This window comes from Dipteris shenzhenensis, chromosome 12 (genome assembly GCF_047967505.1).
Source record: "Dipteris shenzhenensis isolate YYH24624 ecotype China chromosome 12, Dip_SZ_1.0, whole genome shotgun sequence".
Lineage (NCBI taxonomy): Eukaryota > Viridiplantae > Streptophyta > Polypodiopsida > Gleicheniales > Dipteridaceae > Dipteris > Dipteris shenzhenensis.
Genome location: NC_141607.1, coordinates 43,969,117 through 43,990,301, shown reverse-complemented (window position 1 = coordinate 43,990,301; position 21,185 = coordinate 43,969,117). Strand labels below are relative to the sequence as shown.

The following is a 21,185-nucleotide window of genomic DNA, read 5'->3' as shown; positions in this document are numbered from 1 at the left end:
AGAGGAGGGGTCATGTGCACGGTACACAGAACTAGCTCAGGTTAGCTTGGGGAGGCTTAGAGCTAGGCAGGCTTGATTCTCGGGTTGAGTGGCAAGGGTACGAACTATTTATAGGTCTTCGCTATTTTTGGCGCCGGGGCCCGAGTCTATAAAAGAGGCCCAGGGGGTTCAGTTCTCAGTGTGCAGTTGGGAGCAAGTCTAGTTCCCAGGTGCTAGGTCTGATCCTGGATTGAGTCGCGGACGCGCGCCTGCATCTTAGTGTAGCCCAAGGCCCAGTGGCAGATCCGGAGCTTCACAGCGCCACCTGGTGGTATGGGACACCAGGCTGGTTTGGATCTGATTGGGAGTTCGTGCCAGTAGCTCAGCTCGTGGCTCGGGGGGGGACATCTTCTGATTCGGGATCACATCTCGTAGATGTCATGGTTGGGTGGTGAGCAGCCTGCTCAGATCTGATGTTGTGTGGGGTTTGTTTGCAGATCAGGGGTTTCAGGAGTGCTGGGATGTGTCAGTTCCCAAGCTGATGACAATGAATGTGTAATGAAGGTGGGAAAAAGATGGATTTTAAGGGGGAAATAGATGGGAGAATAGTAGGGGAAATGTGGGAACTGTGGGGGACTATATAAGTCAACCCAAAAGGATTGTAAGGGACTTTTTGATGTGACATCTAATCCTATCTACTCTCCCTCCTCCTTCCTGCTACCTGCTGCCTACGCTCACACTCTCTCTCTCTCCCTCTCTCTATCTCTCTATCCCCTCATTCTTCTCTCTCTTCCTCTCTCCTTCCCCTTCTTCCCCCTTCCTTCTGCTATTCTCTCCCCATCTCCAAATCTGCCCCTTCCCCCTTCACTATATTGGTATCAGAGCACCGCTCTCTGGCACCTTGCTTCCGTTGGCTTCACCAACCCTGCATTATAGCAATCAGTACGTTGAGACGCCTACAGATGCAGCAAGGTACAATCAGCTCGTAGGCTGACAGACGCAGCAAGGTATCACCAGCTCGTCGGTTGACAGACGCAAGGCCAACGATACCAGTTGCTACGTGCTTATCTAAGCCTATCCTCGCATATTCCACAAGCCCACGACCAGTCTGGGGAGCCGAGAAGAGTCCACGACAAATGTTTTTGGAGAGCTCCTCCTCAGCTAGGGTGTTCCGGCTTGCCACCTACCTGCCTGTGCCTCTAACGGATCCGCCCTTCGTGGCTTGCACCTAACGACGCTCATGCACTGCTCAGCTTTTCGTTGCCCCCTTTTCCTTTGTAGGCATCCCGTAAAGAAGCAGCCCTGCAAACCCAGTAGGCCCAAGCTTCAAGTCGTCGTCCGTGGCATCTTGACCTCGGTGGCATCTTGCTCGTGGCATCGTCGTCCCCTTCCTTTTCGTCACTCCAGCGCTCCTACGCCTTTGCCTTGCTCCGCCTGGCCGCCATGCTTCTGTCGCCCTTTCTCTCCGCCCTCTCACCAGGCCGCCGTCGTCTATCATGCCTACAACACAACCACCAAAAAAAAAAAACCTTAGTCTTTCCTAAGGTTCCGTTAGCTAGGGTTTAGGGGGGTTGGTTAGCTACTTGGGTTTGGTTGGTTAGGTTAGTTTAGGTCTGGTTAGGTCTAGTTAGGTTAGTGATTGGGTAAGGTTGGGTTTAGTCAGTTTGGCTTAGTTGAGACTACCCTAGGTGTCTTAGTTGTCCTAAGCTCCAAAAAAAAAAAAAAAAAAACCTCTTTTAGGGTACTCCTACAGCCCTATTCTGGGCCTTTCTAAGCCACCTTCGTGGCTCATTTTGAGCCCCGTTTCCAGCCTCTTCACCGAGCTTTCTTCGAACCTCTTCAACGATTGCATTTGAGATTCTTTACTGACACCTCTCGAGCCTCTACATCGAGCCTTCGACACTTGGCACATTTTCCTCGTGTCACTCATGGCACCCAAACGTGCACCCCGGTCGGATGAGTCATCTCAGCACGGTGACGATGTTGCTCAGCAGGAGCAGATGCCGGTCACAGAGGGTGCATCTCCTTCACAGCCAGTTTCTGCTATGCCTACCGACACACAGTTTCTAGATGCATTGGCCTCGATGCTTCAGGGGGCTTTTCAGTAGATGGGTTAGCAGTTGGGGTAGCAGCTCACCACTGCTATGGCTATGCACGATACAGCTATCACCCAGATGGGTAAGAACATTGGGCAACAGCAGCCCGCACCCCAGCACGGGGATCAGTCGGATAGCCAGGGTGATTTTCCTGACCCACACAGGGGATTTATGGCTGATGGCCATCGCACTTATGATGTTGGTTCTATGCATGCACCCCAGCATGGGGATTATGTTGATTTTGGTGATGCCTTGCCCGTGCCGCCGAGCACTTCTCTTATTGATTCCAGGCCTCCATTTGGCTCGCATATTTCATTGGCTGAGCCGTCCATTTTGGGCCGGCCCATTGGCACATTTTTGCCAATGGCGAGCATGCCTGGATTGGGTGTTGGGTTTCAGGGCAGTTGGGAGAGGGGCCAGTCCTCTTCTCAACCTTTTTCTATGCCACCCACCCACCCACCGAGATGTTTATGGCAGGCAGACTCAGCATGGATTGCATGCTTCGATGACACCTCCTGTTAATACATTCAGTCAGACTCAGCCTGCGTATGAGGGAGGTAATGCTTTCAGTCAGACGCACTTTATGCATCAGGGGAGTGGTTCTCCTAACCAGCATGATGCAGGAAGTGGGCAGCATGCAAACATGGATGATATGCTTTCAGATGCCTTACGTTCATATAGGGCTTTGCCTGAGGATGTTCGTAATGAGATGCCCTTTTCACAGTATGTGAGCTTCAAGCGTGAGTATGCTGGTAGTCACTATAGGAATAACGCAGCCAAAGATGTGAAAGATAAAATCTCTGTGCATAAGTTTAAGGGTGACACTCGCACTCCCAATGAGTTGGAGGAGTGGCTCATGAAGCTTGAAGATTATTTCCGCTTCTACCCTAAGAATGATGAGGAGAGGATCATTTTTGCTGGCATGCATTTACAGGATTATGCACATACATGGTGGCGTTACATGCGAGAGTCACCTCAGAAGCCTACCACCTGGAAACAGTTCAAGGAGCTTATGGTTACGACCTTCATCTCGGCCCTGATCCTTGAACAGTACCTTGCTGAATTCTATGCACTGTCACAAACAGGTACGGTCCAGGAGTACTTGCAGCGTTTTTGGAGACTTTCTTTGTTTGTACAGGATATTTCTGAGAAAGGGAAGTTGCTGCGTTTTATACAAGGCTTAGATCCCTCTCTAGCTGCTGATGTGAGAGCTCACAATCCTCTAACCATTGAGCGAGCAGCCCAGCTTGCTGAGGTGTTTGAGCCAAAATATGCTGGCAAGTACAAGCATGTGTCACATAGCTTCTATGGTACTGCTTATGATGCTGACAGGAAGACAAATTCTGCTGATTGGATTGATAAGAAACCAGCAGCTGCTTCCTTCCCACGATATCCAACGGTTTCTCGAAGTAAGATGCCATATGCAAAGCCATACAGGCCCATGGATGCAAAAACAGGTGTCAAACCCAGTGCTGGTTTTGGCAAATCAGAAGTTAAACAACATTCCAGAGCCATAATGGACAGTAGGAAGAAGGCAAATTTATGCTTTAGGTGTGGAGAGAAATGGACACCTGAGCACCGAGATGTGTGCAAAATGAAGAATGTCAGCTCAGCCAAACTCAGCATGATAATTGAATTATCTGATGATGATGAAGTGGCTGATGTAGCAGACCCCCATGATGTCTCTCATGAGGAATTGACAGGAGTTCATGATGCAGATGAGTCTCCTGACACAGATGCCACAAAGGGGACTGCTTTTCCTTTTGATCCGGGTGGGGCTATTGAGCAAACCGATGCATGAGATTGATATTCAGCCTACATGTAGCAGGAAAGGCCGTAAGCCAACACTCTCTGTGTTGGAGCATCAACCTACAATGCCTTTTCCTGTCAGAGGTGATGCTAATGGTAATGTTCCTGTGGATGATGAACAGATTTATTGGGATGCCCAGTCTACACTGTATACCATCTCACTACATGCCTTGATGGGTGCCAAAAGTGCTGACACAATCAGGTTGAAGGGAATGATTAATGGCAGATCTGTCCATGTAATGGTAGACAGTGGTAGCACTCACAGTTTCATTAATTGTAGAACATTGCAAAGATTGGGATTAGTTGCTACAGAGGTAGACCATGGTCTGAAAGTGGAGATCGCGAATGGACAGCACATGATCAGCAGACATTGTTGCCAGGATGCCAGGATCAAGTTTTCTGATCATTATGAGTTTGCAGGTGATCTTTTGGCATTGGATATGGGACCCATAGATGCTGTCCTGGGTTGTGATTGGCTGAAATCCCTGGGGAAAATCAGTATAGATTTGAATGCTTTATCTCTTGAGTTTTGCCACAAGGGTAGAATTGTTACATTGCAGGGCATTGTGAATCAGAAATTGCAGGTCATTTCAGCAAGGCAGCTAGCTAGGGAGCTCAAGAACGAAAGTGCCATTTACGCATTGAATGTCTCTGTACACCAGGAGGGTGGTATTCCCCATGTGGATAATTGTGAAATGCAGAAATTGCTCTTAGAATTTGGGGATGTGTTTGCTGATATGCCATCTCAGTTGCCCCCAAAAAGAGATGTTGATCATGCCATAGTCCTGGAACATGGTAGTAAACCAATAAACAAGGCCCCGTACCGACTCTCTAAGGTTGAACGGGAAGAAGTGGCAACACAGGTGCGAGATTTGCTTGAGAAAAACTTCATTGCTCACAGCACCTCGCCATTTGCATCTCCAGTACTCGTGGTGAAAAAGAAGGATGGCTCTTTTCGTATGTGCATTGATTACAGAGAATTGAATAAGACCACCATTAAGAACAGGTTTCCTATTCCCAGGATTGATGACCTGCTGGATGAACTCAAGGGTGCTCAGTATTTCACGAAGATTGATTTGAGGTCAGGCTACCATCAGATCAGGATGAAAGAGGGTGATGAGCATAAGACTGCCTTTCGTACAGAAAGAGGATTATATGAGTTCAAGGTGATGCCTTTTGGTTTGACTAATGCACCAGCCACCTTCCAGGCACTCATGAACAAGATCTTACACCACCTTCTTTTCAAATGTGTGCTGGTATTTTTCGATGACATTCTCATTTATAGTAAGGATGCACAGGAACACATTGACCATGTCCGACAAGTGCTAGAAATCTTGAGAATGCATCAGCTTTATGCCAAGGCCAGCAAGTGAACATTTATGGCAGAGGAGGTTGAATATCTTGGTCATGTTGTAAGCAGGCACGGAATCAGGGTAGACCCAGCTAAGGTGAAATGCATTAAGGAGTGGCCGCAGCCACAAAATACCACGCAGCTCTGAGGTTTCTTGGGTCTTGCTTCTTTTTACAGGAGATTCATTAGGCACTTCGCCAAAAGGGCTGCCCCTCTCACTGATTTGCTGAAAAAGGATGCCTTCCAATGGTCAGAAGCAGCACAACTCAGCTTTGATAACCTCAAGGATGCCCTTAGCAATGCACCTGTATTGGTGTGCCCTGATTTCTCACGGTCTTTCATTATTGAGACGGATGCCAGTGGCAAAGGTTTAGGGGCTGTCCTAAAACAAGAGCATGGTGTGATTGCTTTTGAGAGCAGGAAGTTTAATGCCAGAGAAATGAATTATCATGTTTATGATCAAGAGATGCTGGCAATCTTGCATGCTTTTGCAAAATGGCACCACTACCTGTACGGAAGATTAAGGTCAAAACGGATCACAGGACACTCAAGTACTTCTTAACGCAGCCTAATTTATCCATGAAGCAGAAGAGATGGCTGGCTGCAGTTCAGTCCTATGATTTTGACATTGAATATAGAAAGGGGAAAGAGAATGTGGTTGCTGATGCCTTGTCCAGGATGTGGTCATGCAAACTGTCTGCCATTTCCACGCTTCATCAGGAGTGGATACTTGGGATTCAGGAGGAATACATGCAAAATTCTGATGCAGCTCCTATTTTTGTGGAGTTATAGAGTCCGTCCAGCCAAGGACATGTTCGATTTCAGCTCCGCAACGGACTGTTATGGTGCAGGGACAGAATTTATCTTGTGCCAGACTCCAAGTATAGGTTGATGGTATTACAGGAAATGCACTCATCCCCTATGTCAGGGCATACGGGTATCACAAAAACATATGAAAAAGTCAAGGAGAGCTTTATTTGGGATGGTTTGTGGCGAGATGTCGTTAAGTTTGTCAGTGAATGTTTGCCCTGCCAACAAAATAAAGTGGACAGCCGGCTACCCGCAGGCCTTCTGCAACCGCTACCCATTCCTGAAGGCAAATGGACTCACATTGCCATGGACTTCATTACAGGCTTGCCTTCTACAGATAAGGGTTGGGATAGCATATTTGTGGTGGTTGACAGGATGACTAAGCAGGCCCATTTCATACCGACTAAAACTCGGTACTCCGCTTCACAGGTTGCCTGGCAATTCATCGAGTATGTGTTCAAGCACCGTGGTTTTCCTCAGGAGATTGTCAGTGACAGGGATGCTAAATTTATGGGTCACTTTTGGCAGGAGTTATTCACTGCAGTTGGTACTTCCCTTGCGCCTAGTACTGCTTATCATCCACAGACGGATGGACAATCAGAGAGGGTGAACAAGTGGTTGGAGGAGTATCTAAGGCATTACTGTCATGACACGCAGAAGTCTTGGGACAAATGGTTAGCATTGGCTGAATTTTGCTACAATAGCACCAAACACCTCTCTATTGGCATGAGTCCATTCGAGGCTATGTATGGATGCAAAGTGGGAATGCCTTCCAGGGTTGCAGACTTGGCTGTGAAAAATCAGCAAGCAAGGAATGATTTGGAGAGTATGAATGCCCTTCTGCAGTTGGCTAAGAGGAATATGCAGGATGCCCAAGCCAAGCAGAAGAAGTATGCGGATGAATGCCCAAGCCAAGCAGAAGAAGTATGCGGATGAACAAAGGAGGTATTTATCTTTTGAAGAAGGGGATTATGTGCATTTACGTCTCCATAAGAATCGATATTCCTCGCTCAAAGGTAATACCAACACAAAGCTTGCCCACAGGTATTATGGCCCCTACAAAATCATCCGCAAAGTTGGGCAGGTAGCATATCAGTTGGAACTACCCAGTACCTCCAAGATCCATAATGTTTTTTATGTATCCTTGCTGAAACCACATGTCGGACAGCATGTCCAGGTTCTTCCTGAGTTGCCTCCTATGGATGAAGAGGGCCACATAATCTATGTGCCGGAGCAAATCAAGGGCTTCAGAGATCATGTACTCAGGAACAAAGCCTACACAGAATACCTCATCAAATGGAAAGGTTTAACGGAAGATGAGAATTCTTGGCAACCTGAGAGCATTGTGCAGGACTACCCCTATCTCCTACAGAGCTGATCAGTTTCTGTTGTATCCTTCTCATCCCGGGCAGCCTCTTGGAAAATTTGAGGGCAAAATTCTTTGGGAAGGGATGGCTGTAATGAAGGTGGGAAAAAGATGGATTTTAAGGGGGAAATAGATGGGAGAATAGTAGGGGAAATGTGGGAACTGTGGGGGACTATATAAGTCAACCCAAAAGGATTGTAAGGGACTATTTGATGTGACATCTAATCCTATCTACTCTCCCTCCTCCTTCTTGCTACCTGTTGCCTACGCTCACACTCTCTCTCTCTCCCTCTCTCTATCTCTCTATCCCCTCATTCTTCTCTCTCTTCCTCTCTCCTTCCCCTTCTTCCCCCTTCCTTCTGCTATTCTCTCCCCATCTCCAAATCTGCCCCTTCCCCCTTCACTATAGAATGACTGCTGCTCTGCCATCCCATTAACGGGGAGTCAACATCAGTGACTACTGTACGGCTAGTTGATTGGTGGCTGGATAACCAAAGGCAATAATGGGGATGGAGATATTGGCCTTGATGGCTAGTGAGCCGTGGATGGAATCGTTTGAACTTCAGAAATATGGCTTTATGTCCTCCGATTCTGGTGTAACATGAGGACATCTTCAATTAGAGGTTTTGGAGGTGTTGACTTGTTGGAAGGTGGTGTTAGAACCTGAGGCCATGCCCCTAGGCAATAGAGCCTTAGCGGCTAGAGACACTGCATCCCTTGGGTGCTGCAAATGATTTTTGGAAGCCTCAAAAGGGTTCATTAGCTATGAATAAAGGAGCTTGGGTTCCATGACCACCTCTGTGAAGTTTGTGCTAAGGCTTTCGGAACTTGAGAGCTATGCAAGCGCTCGAATTTTGTGAAGTCCCACCTTGGCGAAGAGGGGATCTTTAGAGGCCACGTATAGTAGTACTTCGATGATGAATTCGATGCAGTCTGCTACACTTTTGTGCTTCCTCTGACACTATTCCTTTCTCACTTAGATGTCAAGATCCCTTCAGACACTTATATAGGTTTGTTACTTTTGGAGGTCATTTGCTCTTAGGTACTCGTTTAGTTTTGGTTTGCCCCCATCTTATTTATTATTATTATTTAATTTAAATAAATAAATATATTATAACTAATTAAAAGCAATGACAAATGAGCAGGATTGGGACCCTACCAGGGATATGGCTGTTTCATTTGTTTTCTTATGACCCAGGTCTTATAGTTTAGGTCTTAGCCTAGGTTAGGAGAACAGTAGGTTAGTGTTTCCATCTTATAGTTTAGGTCTTAGCCTAGGTTAGGAGCCCCTTTAGGGCTCCCAAAGGCTGGACAGGTAAGCAGGGAAGGCAGCCTGCAAAGGCTGCCCAAAAACTCCCCTGGCAAATGAGCTAGGGAGGGCTATTTATAGGCTGGTTGTAGGCCAACCAGTCTGTAAAACAGACTGACCCAGTCGGCCGTTTACAGACTGGGTTGGCTCAGTTCCAGCCCTATAAAAGGGCCCTTTTGCTGCCCTGTTGAAGCATTCAGTTGCTCCTGCCTACAGCTCCACTTCAGCCTGCTTGTGCAGCCCCTGAACACCTCATATCTGGCCATGCTCTAGCCTCAGTCCCTTGGCCATCAGTTCAGCCTGATCTGAAGCTGTCCATGCAGCACCACAGTCGGAGGTTTGGACCACCAGCAAACGGAGAGAGGTTTGGACACTGTTTCATCAGCTTTCTCAGCTCTCTTTTACAGGCTACACAGCCTACTTCTTAGCTCTATTCTCTCAACCATATCTCAGCTCTCTCTACCCTCATCTCCTTTCTCTCTCTATGGTAAACAACGCTAATTCCTCGCTAAAGGTTTAAAGAAGGTCTTGCTGTGAATTACACGATCAGATTACCGTCGCATGTTACACTGAAACAGCCCAGTCTGCATCTGTAAAGCCATGAAGACGTAACTTCAGCTTTTTCTTACATATGACCAAAGTACAATGTACATCTCAGATATCCAAGGATCTTTCTGGCTGTTCTCCAGTGTAACTCCCTAAGTTTCTGCATAAATTGACTTACTTTATGGACTGCATAACTGGTATCAAGCCTTGTAGTAGTAAATACATTAGGCTGCCCACAAGCTGCTTATATAAAGTGGCATCAACTAAAGCTGAGCTATCTTACACTGTCAGCTTGTAACTGCATCCATGGGAGGTTTCAGAGGTTTGCAATCCTAATTCCTAAAATATCTCTGCATAAACTAACCTACTTTATGGACTGCATAACTGATATCAAGCCTAGTAGTAGTCAAATATATGAGGCTGCCCACAAGCTACCTATATAAGATCTCATTAACTACAGCTGCATTGTCCTGCAATGTCTAACAATGCCAATACATGGGACTCCAGAGTTTTTAAAGGTTTGCAATGCTGCATATTAAGATTGGAAGGCATAGAGTTTTTGCATGCTCGCCTTCTAAAGGGGCTTGTTTGCACTCCATTCTCATAAACTTGTGCCTTCCAGCAAGGCACAATAGTGCATTAGCATCTACCTAGATGAATCCAGGAACATTCACAAAGTCATACTCTAAAAACACAACATAGTGCAGTTTCAATCTCATGATAGTCAATTATAAGGTTGAAAACCGTGAACTCCATCATGCATAGCAGGGACTAGCTACTATTACATCCGCACAGATGTCGTCAATGCCCAACCGTGGGTGTAGACCATAGTATAAAAATATGCTCACACATACTTGAGCATCCATTTATACAAAGTCTTTGTATTGAGTTTTTGTCGGCACTCCGGAGGTGAAGGGTAGACCCAGCCATGACGAACGCTAGCACTAAAGGAGGAGAAGCTAATCAAAAAGTAGTCCAAAATCTCTTCATTCAAGCTACAACTGCTTGTAAAGTCTAAACAATTTCATTTTAGTCTCTCCCAAACGAGCAACTAAATCTAGCTGATAGGGCAACGTACCATGTAAGATAGAAAGAATAATCGCAATACCAGCAGGCCGCAACGTGGACAAAAACTTCACAAGGTGAAATTTGCATGTCCCCTAATGTCACGATCTGTGACGTATTCCTTTCTCTATTTCTAGACTTATGGATGGTTTGATGAATGGATACTTGTGGAAGGGTATGCCCTTTCGACGGGACACTTCCTAAGAGGCACAACCCTTGCCCTTTCGACGGGACACTTCCTAATGAGGCACAACCCTTCACAAGAGACATCCTATTGAAGAGACATTTCTATTGTAATGTACCCTCTCATCAAGGGTCACACCCTTCACAAGGGGTACACACCTCTTCATGCACATACCCTTTGGAGTACACACCTTTTCATGTGTGACTCTTCACTCTCTATATAAGAGAGGCCCAATTGTATGGATGACACACAACATCTACACTACAGACATTCAAGCAATACAATTATTCCTTGTTCTCTGCTATCTCAGTCTCCTTTCTGTTCCTTAGCACATTTCTAAATATAGTAAATCTAGGATTTCTTACAGTGGTATCAGAGCAAATTTCGCTCCTGCCTGTAGGAAATGCCCCCCACCTTCTAGCGCCGATCTGATACATCTTTTCCGCTAGAAGGACATCCGTGCACATTGTGCATGGAAGAGATGGAGAGGATGAGCGTAAAAATTTTTAGCGCCAACCCTGCCTAAAGTCATCTATGGCCTCTCCATCTCCCACACATCACAAGTTGATGTGAATGGACACGACAAAAATCGTGTCTTTTCAGGTGCTTGGGCTGTCCCAAAACCAAGGGACGCACCTTTTCCACCATCGGACACACCTTTTGATGAAGAGTCTCGACTCCTCACTCAAGGGACAGGCCCCATCGTGGACAAAAGGACACACCTATTCATGTAGGGACACCCCTTTTAAAAACAGGGACTCACCCCTTCATGAAAAGGTGCACCTATTCCAAGGGTCACACCCCTTCGAATAGGCACACCTTTTAGGCACCAAGCACCTATAAAAGGGTACCTAGAGGGGTAAAAAGGGAAAAAAATAAACCCATCCCCTACCCTTAGGTTTACCCTAGCTACCCTAGGGTTAACTAAACCCCCAAATTAATTTTTGGGCAACTTACCATTTTAGGCAGCCCCAACGAAAAGAGGCGCACCTTCTTTGATATTCCGTACGGCTTGCACCGTACGGATCTCCCCGCAGCAGCAGCCCGCCTCAGCCCGTGGACCGTACGGATCTGCATGCCAGCCCCTGCGCAGCCCTAGCCTCGCCAGCACGCCAGCATTCCTGCGCAGCCCTAGCCTCGCCAGCACGCCAGCCCCTTGCGCAGTCATTTGCCTCGCCAGCACGTAGCCCCCCCCTGCGCAGTCATTTGCTTTGCCAGCCAAGCCAGCCTAACTGCGCAGCCCTGCATCGCCATTGCGGCCCTGGTTACCAGCTATTTTCCTGCCAGCCTGCAGCGTGAAATCCGTGACAGCACTGCCTTATCTGCGAAATCCAGCCCTGGGAACTGCAACAGTTTTCGCCATTGACAGCTTGCAGCCCCCCCCCCCCCCTTGTTTCGCCATCTTTTCCTGCCAAATCAGCACCAGTTGCAGCCTCCTCTCGCAATGAAGACAGCCTGTTAATAGCCCGGACCAGACAAGCCTCGATCCGCTCCTCGCAAACCACTGCAACATGGATCTCCGGACAGCGATTTGCAGCCCTCTTCTACGCAACAATTTGGCAGATTAAATCATTGCCAGGTGGAGTCTTTCCAATCTGCTTTTAAGGATTCTCTTGCCAACAAATTACAGCAAATGAAAGAATCTCCCTTAACGCATGGAAACCCCTGGTAATTCACCCGGCATTTCAAGGACACCTCAGGCATCATCTATCACACAATATTGTGTTCAGATTGCACAACCAGCCCATTTCGAAGCTTTCGCATCGTGGGTCTTCTGTGTCACGTGCCCTCCTAGTGATTTGGACCACATCCTATATCTTCTGCGTGAGGCACCTCAGTTACATTACTTCCTCAGCACAGTACAGGTTATGTTCCACGAGACACGAAGATACCCAGAACCCGATATTCCTCAAGAGTTTGCTGTCCATTTTTGGAGAGAATTTTACCCCTCACCTTTGGCATCTCCAGGGTACTCTCCACCTCCTTCAGCTCCCAGATATCCTCCTCTACAAGTTGTACCTTCTCCAAGTCAGTATTTACACTCTGACGGCACTCCTTCTCCTGGATATCCTCCATTTCCGACAGCAGCTCCCTATCCCTTCTCAGATCCGTGGACTCTGCAACCTACTCCTGTCCTCTCACAAGCAGTAACACCACATTCGGCATCACCAGTGTTACCTCAGACATGACCTCCTTTACCGAACTTCCACGGGTGTTTCCATCCTGCCTCGCCTGCCCCCTCCAACATGAGCAACCTCAGGGAGCAGCCCGAATCTTCTTCCAGGAATGGTACAAACTAGAGCGCAAGTTCACGCTTTTCTCACATGGATCTCTGATATGTCGCAACGCTCGCGTGAAGCCTCTCCAGAGATCAAAGAATCAAGTCCAAAAAAGACCCCTGCAGTCAACGTACAAGGCGAATCACTATTGCAACTTCAAATTTGCCAGCTTCAGGACAGCATTTCCGACTTGGTCTAGAAAGTTTAACAACTTTAGGATTCTCGAAGTACCACACATACAGAGGATGACGTGATGCAACCAGACGACTATGCGGATTCATTCCCACCAGAGGTAGAAAACACTGAACTACGTGCCCTCTACCGTTTACTTCAAGCTTTCAAAACTAAAAGACTTGACGTCAAACTTCCGGAAGCCTACACTCGTCAACGCAATCGCCGAACAGTTGACCAATGGCTCGCAAAAATGCGCATGTATGTTGATACTGTTGACCTCACTGAAGGAAAAGAGATCGCCTTGGCGGCCTCCCTCCTCAAGGATACATCTTTTCTATGGTGGCAAAGACGCTTAAAGGACGGCAAAAGTGTGTTAACATGGGACCGTTTTGAACACGTGCTCCGTAAGCAGTTCATACTTGCCAATGCGGACTTCCAAGCACGTTCAAAACTCCGACAGTTGGAGCAAACGGGCTCCCTGTCTTCCTATATCTCTTAGTTCACCACATTGGTGCTGGAGATTGATGGTTTAATTGAGGATGATCGCCTTCATGCTTTCATCTCAGGCCTAAATCCCTCGTTACGCATTGATGTCCTTAAAGCAAACATCACTACCACAACTGGCGCTATTGCTTACGCAGAGCGCATTACAGATTTCCAAAACACAGGGAAGCAGAGTGCTAATCGCACAGAACTCTACTATGGCCAAAGCTGCTCGTCCTCAAGATAACCTCAGGTTTCGAAAAAACTCCAGTAATCAAGGTCAGCGACAGTCTCAAGATCCCCAGAAGACTCAGAAATCATATGCTGGATTCCAACAGAAGCACTCCTCCAAGGATTGCGCCTTTTCTTTTTCACAAAGTCATTACCGACATCCCCAACATAAAGGTGCAGCCACTGACAAGAAGAACAACTCCAGCACAAAAGGACTTTGTACCATCTGTACAGGCGACCATAGATGGTTCGATTGTCCCAAGCGACCAAAGCAAAATTCCAATATGGAACCTAGCACTTCCCAACGAGAAGATGCTACCCCAGCACAAGACAAGAAAGGCAAAGCTGTGCGAATGGCGAATACCATCCACCTGAGCCTTGCCAGCAACCCTGAACCTTCCCTGGCCACTCAAGTACTCTGTGTTCAAGGATCGATTCGTGGCACAACGGTCACTATCCTCATCGACAGTGGCTGCTCTTATAACTTCCTAGCTAGTTCTATGATCGACAAACTTCGGTTGACCACCAGTCCTAGTCTCATGGACTATCAGATTGAACTCACAAATGGAACAACTTTCTTGTGCAACACCAGGATCAAAAACTTGTCTTTTCGTATCCAACATTATACGGACAAGTTGAACTTCGACATCATGCCTCTTTCTCGGTACGATGTCATACTTGGATAACAGTGGCTCTACGACTATGATCCATCAATCAGTTTTCGCACCCATACTATCCAGTTTGTCCACCAGGGAAAACTTATTGAGCTAACTGGTTCTAGGGACTCTCCTTCAATCCCTGTTGCCTCTGCCCTACAAGTAAAGAAGTGGGTTCGTAAATGTCAAGTAAAGACTTCACTTCTGTTGGTTACGGTAGTAGAGGAGACACCAACAAAGGATCCTCCTGAATACCTCAACCAACCTTTTTTCCAACCTTACCTGGATATTTTTCCACAAGAATTGCCAAAGCAGTTACCACCTCGACGACCAGTGGATCACCCAATCGAACTTATTCCCGGCAGTAATCCACCGTCGAAACCTCCTTATCGGGTTTCTTACACTCAAAATGAAGAAATCCAAAGACAGGTCACCGAACTACTTGACAAAGGTCACATTCGACCCAGTCGCAGCCCTTTCGGATCTCCTGTACTACTTGTGGAAAAAAAGAATAAGTCAATGCGCCTCTGCATCGACTACTGAGCCCTCAACAAGCTCACTATAAAAAACAAGTATCCATTGCCTCGCATCGATGACCTCTTCGATCAACTTCTACATGCAACACAATTCTCAAAGATTGATCTTCGTTTAGGTTATCATCAAATACGCATACGAGAAGGCGATGAGTACAAGACAGCTTTTCGAACAAAGTATGGACACTATGAATGTTTGGTCATGCCCTTTGGGTTAAACAATGCCCCGGTCACATTCATGACACTCATGAACGACATCTTCAGGCCTTTCCTCGATAAGTTCGTCATCGTTTACCTCGATGACATCCTCGTTTTCAGCAGATCTCTACATGAGCACAAACATCTTCACCAAGTTTTTGAAGTTCTACGCGCAAATTCTCTCTACATCAACATTGAGAAGAGTGAGTTCTTCAAGACCTAACTCGAATATTTGGGACATGTTATTTCAGCTCAAGGCATCTCTGTGGATCCCAAGAAGGTCGAGGTAATCCGAAACTGGCCATTTCCTAAGAATGTTCATGATGTCCGCTCTTTTCTCGGATTGGCAAACTTCTACCATATAAAGGTCTATCAGTTTTCCGAAATCGCAGCTCCTATGTCCGAATTATTGAAAAGCACAGCAATTTTTCAGTGGCTTCTCGAAACAGAGTATAGTTTCCAACAACTCAAGCAAGCACTCACTACCACACTAGTCATGGCTATTGTTGACCCAAACCTTCCATTTGAGGTCATGACCGACGCTTCCGACATCGCTATAGGAGCAGTCTTGATGCAAGAAGGTAGAGTTATTGCTTTTGACAGCCATAAACATTCTGATATCCAAACCCGATATCTAGTTTATGATAAGGAGTTTCTTGCCGTTGTACATGCTTATCGCTCTTGGAAACATTATCTCATGGGAGCCGACTCTGTGGTCAAGACAGACCATCACTCTCTAAAGTATATCTTTACTCAGCCAGTCATGAACGCTCGAGATCTGGACGACTCCGACGCTACTTGGCAATCTGATGAAGACTTACAGCAGTACCCTGACATTTTACAGCAGTATTTTCAGAATTTACAGTGATATTTTCTACATCAGTTCATTATCTCCACCAGGGTCTTATTTTGAGTGGGAGGGGATGTCACGATCTGTGACGTATTCCTTTCTCTATTTCTAGACTTATGGATGGTTTGATGAATGGACACTTGTGGAAGGGTATGCCCTTTCGACGGGACACTTCCTGAGAGGCACAACCCTTGCCCTTTCGACGGGACACTTCCTAAGAGGCACAACCCTTGCCCTTTCGACGGGACACTTCCTAATGAGGCACAACCCTTCACAAGAGACATCCTATTGAAGAGACATTTCTATTGTAATGTACCCTCTCATTAAGGGTCACACCCTTCACAAGGGGTACACACCTCTTCATGCACATACCCTTTGGAGTACACACCTTTTCATGTGTGACTCTTCACTCTCTATATAAGAGAGGCCCAATTGTATGGATGACACACAACATCTACACTACAGACATTCAAGCAATACAATTATTCCTTGTTCTCTGCTATCTAAGTCTCCTTGCTGTTCCTTAGCACATTTCTAAATATAGTAAATCTAGGATTTCTTACACCTAATACGACAAAAGCATATACCTAGATGAATCCAAGAACATTCCCAAACTCATCTTCTAAAAACAACATAGTGCAGTTTCTATCTCACAATTAGTCACTCATAAGGTTGAAATTTATACAAAGACTTCGCACTGACTTTCTGTCAGCACTCCAGAGGTGAAGGGTAGACTCAGCCATGATGAATGCTAGCACTAAAGGAGAAGGCTAATATTAAAATAGTCCAAAAACTCTTCATCTAAGCTACAACTGCTTGTGAAGTTTAAACGATTTCATTTTAGTCTCTCCCAAACGAGCAACTAAATCTAGCTGATAGGGCAACGCACCATTTAGATAAAAAGAATTATCGCAATACTAGCAGGCCGCAACATGGACGAAAACTTCACAAGGTGAAAATTTGCATGTCCCCTTATAAGACAGAAGCTGTTACGGGGACGTGAATTTTGTAAGCAAATAAGCTATGACTAAGTTTGTAACCAGTTTGGCCATGGGGGACCGGCCTAGAGGAGCAGTGTTAACATCTAACTGGACACACTGGCTAGACCTAGCTGTTAGAATGAAGGCATGGCATCACTTTGACCTCGCAGAGGGGTGCGACAGAGCTAGGAAGTTTGCCACTAGATAGATTCCCAAGTTTCATGTGGGAAGACGGGTTAAAAAGGATTAAAAGGTTGCCCCTAGACAGTACCGATGTTTCTCATTGGTTAGTGGGATTAGAGCCTTTAAAAGTTACTCCTAGGAAACCAATATTTCCTTGGTACAGGGGGTTAGGGGCATTAATGTGCCACGTGTCAGGCATGCAGTCCATCAGCTCCACTTTTAGCATCTCCCTCCTATTAGGTCAGATGGCGTCCAGTTCTAGAGAATTTGCCATCTCCTTCTTCTCCGTTTGCTAGACCTTCTCCAGGTTGCTGGTTGCTATCTATTGGCTGTTTTTCTCTGTTTCCTTGCCCTCCAACCTTGTTGCATGCAGTCCAAGCCCGGGAGCATCTTCTGCGACTTGCTGGAGCCCATCGTGGAGCTGATTTGCAGCTGTACGGTAGATTTCTCAGGCTGTACGGACTGATAAACAGTCTGTACAGACCATCTCCAGGCTGCGGGGGCTGTGTACGGACTGTACAGACAGGCCATACAGCCGGTACGGACCTTGTTGCAAGCGTCCTATGCTTGCACACAGCCCGAGGCTGGTTTTTCTTGCTGTGAATTAGGGTTTCTGGCTGCGGAACTCTGTTTTGAGGTCTTTGGTAGGGTTCTGGATACCTCGGGGACTTGTTCCTTGTAGAAGCCGGTGTTTTTGGCTGCAGCCCGTGCTGTAGGTGCGCGCAGCCTGTGCTGTGGGTGCGCAATCCCGGATTTCCAGCCTAGCTTCTCTTTGTTTTCACTTGGGATTTATTTCTAATTTCTCTATTTGAGGTTCTCTACAGGATTCCCTGGGTCTATTGCAATCACCCAGTCATAGAGGGTGAACCCACGTTGAGACCAGGTGGTTGAGGTCAGAGGATGCCTATGCCTTGCTCTAGCAATTGGGATGCACAGTTTGCTAGTTTGATGCAGTGTGTGCCTAGTGTGGGCCGGTGAGCAATGGTAGCCAATGGGAAGAGTTCAGGGTGCGCTCTGGTTGTAAGTTTGCTATTACTTTTCACTAAAGAAGAATAAAGAAATACTGCAAGGGGCGCCAAGTGTTTAGGGCCAATCGATGTCGCTGTGTGATCATTGAGCAGGGGCATTCTAGCCTCACCTGTACTTTCTTTTATGCTATCTGATGTGGTGTGTTTAATTGGGTGCTAAGTGGCTGTAATTGACAGTGTAATCAGTGTTAGTTGTGGTATACCGCCCTTTGGGGTTCTGAAGGCCGGTTATAGAAGCATATACCTACACGAATCCACGAACACTCCCAAACTCATCCTCTAAAAACACAACATAGTGCAGTTTCAATCTCATGATAGTCACTCATAAGGTTGAAAACCATAAACTCCATCACGCATAGCAAGGACTAGCTACTATGACATCCCCACTGACGTCATCAGCGGGTGCATTAGCATGTGTAGCACTCCAACATCTTATGTGTTCATCTTGTAGAGGGATTATCTCCTTGGTCCTAGGTCAAAAAGCTCTGTTTGGAGCTTTTCATCTCAAAATATGTAACTTTAAAGTTAATGGTATATATATACTCTCATAAGACTAGAATATATCCAATCTTACAAATTAACATTTTTATTATAAGGCAAAAGAGAAAAGAAAACAAGGGAGTTTCTTTGCAACTTTAAACAAAAATTATCAATAAATAAGAGAAATAAGCATAACTAATTAAGAAAAGCTGCCATCTATGTTTCAAAAGATTTTAAATTCTCTTGAGTAAACGCAGTGCTTACTAAGCTTTGAAGTCCCAATCCAAGGAAGAAACAAAGCAGAAAATAAGAACAGAAATCTAAGAGAGAGAGAGAGAGAGAGAGAGAGAGAGAGAGAGAGAGAGAGAGAGAATTAAATTAGGGTAAACATCACAAATAGGCAGAAAAACGCTAATGCTAATGCAAGGAAACAAAGAACAAAAACTGAATTGTTGACTTGACCTACGTAGCTTGTGCTTGACTGTCCCTGGACAAGGGCTCACAAAGGGGTCACAGCATACGACAAAATCTCCTATCTGGGAACTATAACGCAGTTGTCGATGTAGCCAGTGTGTCACTTTGCACCCAAATGCAGGGGTGCATGTGACACTCAGTGTATGAGAGGAGATGAACAACAGGATATATGTTCTGTCTTGGTTGACATCAGTCAGTTGGAGCAGTAAAAAGCAACAAACAGTTGCATTGTCTCTCAGTGAGCTGAGTATGAGGCAGCAAGCATGGCAGCATGTGAAGCCACTTGGTTAAGACTTCTACTGAAAGACATTGAAATGCCTCAAATCGACAGTACATGTGTGTTTTTTGTGACAGCAGAAGCTGTCTATGTTTGGCTAAAAATAATGTTTTAAGCACATCGAGGTTCACTTCATCTGAGAGAAACTTGCATCACAGGATATTGCACCACAATCAGCAAAGTAGCTGATATTTTCAGAAAGCTATTGGGCAGCAAGAAGTTTGAACGGTACAGAGTGTGCTTGGACTGCAAGCCATCAAATTGAGAAAAGAAGGAGAGTGTTTGAGGACTGCAAGCCATCAAATTGAGAATGGAAGGAGAGTGTTCGAAATCAATGCTCAATTAGCGTACTCACTGATATCATTTTTGGACCAATCAGTGGCCGTTTTTAAAATCTGGCATCAGTTAAGCTTAGCATGGGCGGCTTATTTTTTTCAATGGGCCAATTTTATTTATTGATTCCTGCCACATGGTGGTACTACTTCATCATATGGTCTAGAATCCCTAATCTTAGAACTACATCAGTTTGGTGTGTCTTTTTCATGTGAGTACTTCGTACTCATGTTTTGTATGCTGTCCCTCTTCTATTGTGAGAGTTCTATCAATACAAGTACTTCTTTTCTCATTCCCATGATGTTTGTAGAAAGAATTTCAAGGATAACATTATTTTCCATAAGGTACAAATTGGAAAGCACTTCACTCAATGAGTTGGACGATTGGATCAGTAAATCAGAAGAATACTTTTAGCTAAGCCAATGGAGGATAAAGCCAAAATAGAGTTTGCAATGTTGCATCTTGACGATTATGATCTCCTATATTACGTAACATCTGATTTACATTGGTTTTAAGTTTCAATGTATAATAACAGTGAGTGATATGCAATTTTAAGTGAGTACCTAGGCAATGTTGCATCTTAAGGATTATGATCTCCTATATTACCTAACATCTGATTAACATTGTTTTTAAGTTTCAATATATAATAACAGCGAGTGATATGTGATTTTAAGTGAATACCTAGGCCTTAAGGCTAAAATTGTGGTAATGGTCTGTCTAATGACCACAACTTACATTAAATAACATCTCATCAAATAATATTGCCGAGCAATTTATTTGCAACTGGACTAGCTAGTTATATTTTTTCATAAAACTTGACCAAAATGGTAAATGGGTTTCTATGTGTAGTGAATCAACTGTCTCTGACTGAGACTTGAAGTCCTTCAAGACCATGTCTCGGTGCTCTACAATCATCTTGCAGGACATGTTGAATGCCCCTGCAGGGAAGTCGCCCTCTCTGTCTGCTGTCTGTCCAGGAGGGTCCCAGTTTGACCCCATGCCGTGTGCTCTCCTCTCCTTTTAAATGCGTCTCATAGTTACGTGTATGCTTCTGTATTAGCAGTGTGTGCAAAGGCGTGATCAAGTAAGCAAAGGTTCACATGCGTATCTAAGCTATTTACATTTTCTCGCTAAGGAAAGAATGTGTTGTGGTGGAAGAGTGTGGCTGTGTTTGCATGCCCTCAGCATTTTTTATTAGTATATAAGTCTGTGTGAATTTTGTAGTGAACATATTATCTTGACCTGCTCCTACTTTGGGCTTTGGCAATTCCTGAAATATAGCCTGCACTGTGCACTGCTAGCTTTATGGCTCACATGTTTTAACTGGGTTGGGGTGCTGAGTTGGGTGCTGAGTTTGGGATGTAGCCCGTCCTGTACATGGTGATACTTGAGTAACAACTGTGTTTGGGGTGCTTAGTCTGGGAATAAATTTGGGCTTTTCATAGACATGAACACATGTTTTGTTTGTGCTGTTTATGGTCTTAGTTTTATAATCATAATAACCCATTCTT

The 21,185-nt window shown here is 45.5% G+C and overlaps 1 protein-coding gene across 1 annotated transcript in view; it reads left to right on the top strand.

Annotated features, from left to right (window-relative positions):
* Positions 1-21,185, top strand: part of LOC147896262 (uncharacterized) — an 89,857-nt gene that overhangs the window by 9,691 nt on the left and 58,981 nt on the right. The window lies entirely within an intron of this gene.